We start from the raw sequence: 6,347 nt of genomic DNA, 5'->3' as shown, positions 1-6,347 counted from the left end.
ATTAATAATATGAACAAAAAAGGAAAAGTAAAACAAGCGGGGGACTAGGCCAATACCCGCTAAAAACAATTAATGAAAATAATATGTTCTAGTTTAAGAATTCTTCAGCTTCAGTCACCTGAATTGATTTTCCATAATCCGGCTGCTCATATTTCACTGCCAAAATCCACCTCCACAACAACAATTTGCTTCTCATGACTTTGAACAGAAGAATGGAATCCAAAAGAAATAGCAAATAAACAAGAACCAAGTTTCCGAACAGACTTGGAGAAAGATGAGACCAAAGAACCATAAAAATATCTTCACAGAATTACCAAGGAGCATAAGGCTTGCCAAAAAGAATGAAAATCGATTTCCATAAAGCAACTGTTTGAGGACAATGTAGATGAAGATGGTCACAAGATTCTCTAGCATTATGACAAAAAGCGCAATAAGAAACTAAAGCCACACCCACACCTTAGTTTTTGCAATAAATCATCAATCAACAATCTCCCATGATAAACTTTCCAAACTACTAAGATCTTGTGTGGCTGAATAGATTGATGCCAAACCATTTATGCACATTTTCTACGCGGAGCATAATATGAGAAATGAGGAAAAGCCTCATTAGCTGAAACAATACCCAAAGATGAACCTATCCAAAATAAAGCATCATCTGTGTGCGTAATCGACAATGGAGTCTTCATAATCTTCTCTGAAAAATGAGAAAAAGAAGAAGTAAAAGCAATGGAAAGAGACCATTTTGCATCCTGAATAAAATCTTTTACCTTAGAATTCAAAGAATTATGTCAACCTCACCAATATTAGAGAGCAAAGGGATTCCAAGCCAGTTATCATACAAAAAAGAAATCTAACGGCCATCACCAACACTCCACTGAAGGGAACTATATATAGAAAGAGGGCCACACTTGTTTAAACCCCAACCAAACGAAAGACTTCTTATAAGGCCATCTCCAACCGAAGGGGCTACATTTAGCCTCCATCCAGATTATAGCCCTGCAAGAAATTATTTTTTAATGAATAGTGCCAGGCAATATCTACATACAATCTCCAACCCAATGAGGTATTTTTTAGCCCTCTCAATAATTTAATATTTTAATTTAGTTCTTAATTTTTATTGGTTAATTAAATTAAATTACCACATTAAATAAGGTTTCTGGATATATTTTGAGGGTCACTTGTCGCTAAATGTTGTTTTAAGTTTCATGTTATTAAATATTTTAATTTTATTTGCATGTTAACAGCTTAGACATTAAAATGAGGTAAGATATTATGGAAAGGTGAAAAAGATGTGGGAAATGGTGTAGAAATGGCTTAGGTATGTATAGGAAAAAATTAAAAATTAAAAATTCGTCTTAACAAAAAAGGCTACATGACGTCAACTAGCAGCACAGTTGGGCCTAACTTTTAAGGTTGGCTAGGTGGCTGGCTATGTTTGCCCAACCCTCTAGCCATTTGGCTATATTTTGGCCAGGTGGGTCTCAAATTTTTTTGGCCCAACCCTCCATATAGGTTTTGTGTCAAAACAGACTATGTTTTGGCCTATAGCCCTTTGGTCGGCTCGGTTGGAGATGGCCTAAGATTTTAGCAAATGAAAGTTGTATTTAAGAAATCTGTTACGTAACCAATTAGAAGTTGGTGAGGTAGAAAAAATTACATCCCAGCATCTTTTAAGAAGGAGAGAATGATTGGATTAAAAAAGATCACGGATACCCAAACCACCATCCTCTTTCAACTTACAACAAGAACTTCAAGCTATTAAAGGTGTTTGTACCCCCAATCACGAAACTACTGAGCACTGGTCAACGTTATACCGTCAAGGACCTAGAAGAGTTTCCCTTCAACCAGGAGGCCAATCACAACGCGACACATGTCGACATCAGAAGCTAATCATAGCGTGACACGTGTTAACATCAGAAGCCAATCACAACACGACACATGTCAATGTTAGAATGAAACTAGAAACTTTCTTCTATACATAGAGATCATTCTCTCACAATATTTCCTAATGTCATTTGTACTAAATCATTCACTAGTACTCACTAAAGGAGAGCTTGAACCTATGTACTTGTGTAAACCCTTCACAATTAATGAGAACTCCTCTACTCCGTGGACGTAGCCAATCTGAGTGAACCACGTACATCTTGTGTTTGCTTCCCTGTCTCTATCCATTTACATACTTATCCACACTAATGACGTGAGCAATCTAGCGAAGGTCACAAACTTAAAACTTTATGTTGTACCAAAGTCCTCACTGATTTTGTGCATCAACATTTGATGCCGTCTATGAGAACGACACTTATTCCCACTCTCTTCAGCTTTGTCAAGCTGGTTTCCACCATTCGTACACTCTCTTTTAACCAGGCATCCCTCTCCAACATGGGGAGCGAAGGAAGCCATAACACACAGAATGACACCCTTCTTGCACCTAGTGCGAAGCAACGAAAAAATGAAGGAAAGAGGGTTGCTCTTCAAGCTAAAGTCGATGAGCTAGAAGCTCAGAACAACAAGATAGCAATGAAAAATGAGGTCATCCAGGAGCAGTATAAGAAGCTCTTTGAGACGCTCCATGAAACTATGCGTACTCAAACACGCGAGCTTGTTGCTCATGTGGACATTAACCATCATCTGGGTGCCCCCCAACACGGATGGTCACATTCCTTCGACATGGGTATCCCTGATGAGGAGCGAGTTAATCATCAAAACATTGATCAACATAAAACTTCTCTCAACCCAGCTGCTTCGACCCGAATCAAAAGAAGTGGAGGAAGACACCTCCTTGCAGAATGGTTGGAATGATCAAAAGTCGTTTATCGTGACTGCCGAGACTTCCTAAAGCAACGTCGAGAGAATCCCCTCCACATATGCTCGAAGATCAATGACCCAAGAGTTTCTGAAAGACTCGGTCCCCTCCCACGACCCAGGCCAACTGCTAATCTAGGGAATGAACGACATGTCCTAGAGGAACATGAAGGTACAAGGGACTCTGAGGTATTTCGACAGACTCGCCCTAGAAGTCAGTATGGCAAGTCCAAGGAAAAATCACACGCCCTTGCTCAAACTTTTCTACTTCCAAGAGGCGATGGAGACTTACGAAAGAAAATCCCAGTGGTACATGACTCCACTCAAGACCCCCTTGTCCTACAGCTCCTTGAGGAAGTAAACAAGTTGAAGGTCGAACGTCAGGCCGAGATACCTAACTGGAACCAACCTAGGTCTGGCCCTCTCACAAGGAGGATCTTTGACACCCCCTTCAAGCGAAGACAAAACAAAAGCTTGGTTTACAACTCAAAACTGGAAGGGATGACCCAATTGAACACCTTAACCTCTTTGAGTCCACCATGGCATATCGGATGCACACCGACGAAGAGCGATGTCTTCTCTTCCCCTCCACCCTCTCTGGCGGAGCTCTAAACTGGTATTGCCGTCTTCCACCTAAGACAGTAGACTCATTTGAAGAACTGAGGAAACTGTTTGTCTCTCAACACATCTTTCAGACCGATCGCTTCCATTCTGCAGATGACTTGTACACTATTCGCTAGAAGTCGGACGAGTCACTACAAGAGTATGTTGGTCATTTCAGCCATCAGTATTCTCGTTGCGCTGAGGCAGATGACAAGACCACCCTCAAGGCCTTCACAGCAGGCCTACGTGATTGTTTCTTCAAGTACATGATCAATGCCAACACTTGGAAAACTTACTCTGAGGTGATGGCACAGGCTTACAACCATGCATTCGCCGAAGCAATGACATATCAAGGGAAACCCCCCACAACCACCTCTTATAAGCAAGTAGGGAGTGGAAGCCAGATCCAACCAAATGAGAAGACCTCGACCTTCCAAACGGCAGCGGTGCCTCCCCTGCCTTACTTAATACTTTTCCAAGTCAACAGACATATCAATCTCAGGGAAAAAGGAAAGATTTCCATCCTCACTAGTCTCATTTTAGTAAAAGGAGTAAGGGACATGTTTGTACCATACTTGACCAATCCCGAAACTACCGAGCACCGGCCAACGCTATACTGTCAAGGACCCAGAAGAGTTCCCCTCCGACCATGAGGCCAATCACTACTCGACACGTGTCAAGATTAGAAGCCAATCAGAGCGCAGCACGTGTCAACATCAAGAACCAATCATAACATGACACATGTCAATGTGACAAAGCTACAAGTTTTTCTATAAATAGGGGTCATTCCCCCACAATATTGCCTAATGCCATTTGTGTTAAATCATTCACAAGAACTCACTAAATTGAGAGCTTGATCCTTTGTACTTGTGTAAGCCCTTCACTACTAATAAGAACTCCTCTACTCCGTGGACGTAGCCAATCTGGGTGAACCACGTACATCCTGTGTTTGCTTCTCTGTCTCTATTCTTTTACGTACTTATCCTCACTAGTGACCGAAGCAACCAAGCGAAGGTCACAAAACCTGACACTTTCTGTTGTACCAAAGTCTTCGCTGATTTTGTGCATCAACATTTGGCGCCGTCTGTGGGAAACGACACTTATTCCTACTCTCTTCAGCTGTGTCAAGCTGGTTTCTATCATTCGTACACTTTCTTTTGACCAGGCATCCCTCTCCAACATGGGAAGCGAAGGAAGCCACAGCACACAGAATGACACCCCCCTTGCACATAGTGCGAAACAACGAAAGAAGGAAGGAAAACGAGTTCTTCTTCAAGCTAAAGTCGATGAGTTGGAAGCTCAGAACAACAAGATAGCAATGAGGAATGAGGTCCTCCAGGAGCAATATGAGAAGCTCTTCGAGACACTCCACGAAGCTAGGCAAGCTTAGACACGCGAGCTTGTTGCCCCCGTGGAAGTCAACCATCAACTGGGTGCCCTCCAACATGGAGGGTCACATGCATTCGACATAGATATCCCTGATAGGGAACAGATTACCCCTCGACTTGATAATCAACATGAGGCTTCTCTTAACCCAGTTGCTTCGAGCCGAACCATGAGAAGTGGAGGGAGACACCTCTTTGCTGAAGGGGCAGAAGGATCGAAAGCCGTCTTTCGCGATTGTCGGGATTTCCTGAAGCAACGTCGAGAGAATTCCATCCATATAAGCTCAAAGATTAATGACCCAAGGATTTCTGAGAGACTCGGTCCCCTGCCACGGCCCAAGCCGGCCACCAATTTGGGGAAGGGGCAACAAGTCCTAGAGAGACATGAGGGTACAGGGGACTCAGAGGTGTTCCGACAGACATACCCTGGAAGCCAGTACAGCGAGTCCAGGGAAAAATCACATGCCCTTGATCAAACCTTCCTAATTCCAAGAGGAGATGGAGATTTACGAAAGAAAGCTCCAGGGACACATAACTCCGCTCAGGACCCCCTTGTCCTACAACTTCTTGAGGAAGTAAACAAGTTGAAGGCTGAACGTCAGGCTGAAATACCTGACTGGAACCAACCCAGGCCTGACCCTCTTACAAGGAGGATCCTCAACACCCCCCTTCAAGCAAAGACAAATCAAAAGCTTGGCTTGCAACTTTATACTGGAAAAGAGGACCCGATTGAGCACCTTAACCTCTTTGAGTCCACCATGGCATACCGGATGCACACCGACGAAGAGCGATGTCTTCTCTTCCCCTCCACCCTCTCTGGTGGAGCTCTAAATTGGTATTGTCGTCTTACACCTGAGACGGTAGACTCATTTGAGGAATTGAGGAAACTATTTGTTTCCCAACACATTTTCCAAACCGATCGCTTGCACTCTGCAGATGACTTGTACACTATCCGCCAGAAGCCAGACGAGTCATTACGTATGTATGCTGGCCGCTTCAGCCATGAATACTCCCGGTGTGCCGAGGCAGACGACAAGACTGCCCTCAAAGCCTTCACGGCAGGCCTACGTGATTGTTTCTTTAAATACATGATCAATGCCAATACTTGGAAGACTTACTCTGAGGTGATGGCGCAGGCTTATAACCATGCCTCCGCCGAGGCAAAGACATATCAGGAGAAACCCCCTACAACCATCCTTTATCAACAAGTGGGAGGTGGAAGCCAGACTCACCTAAATGAGAAGACCTCGACTTTCCAAACAGCAGTGGCACCTCCCCATGCCTTGCATAATGCTTCACCGAATCAACAGACATATCAATTTCAAGGCAAGAGGAAGGATTTCCATCCTCACCACTCTCCTTTCAGTAAAAAGAGTAAGGGACACTATCCCGATAACCAAGGGTATCGCCACAATAACTCTCGCCCCCAGGCAGTCAATGCAGTGGGTCAAACCCGCGTCAAGATACCCCCTACCCCAAGGTATGAGACATACACGCCCTTGAATGCCACATGCGCGGCCATTTACCCCAGCATAGCTCACCTGATACCAAAGCCAA

This window comes from Malus domestica, chromosome 07 (genome assembly GCF_042453785.1).
Source record: "Malus domestica chromosome 07, GDT2T_hap1".
NCBI lineage: Eukaryota > Viridiplantae > Streptophyta > Magnoliopsida > Rosales > Rosaceae > Malus > Malus domestica.
Note: the sequence above shows the minus strand (reverse complement) of the source record.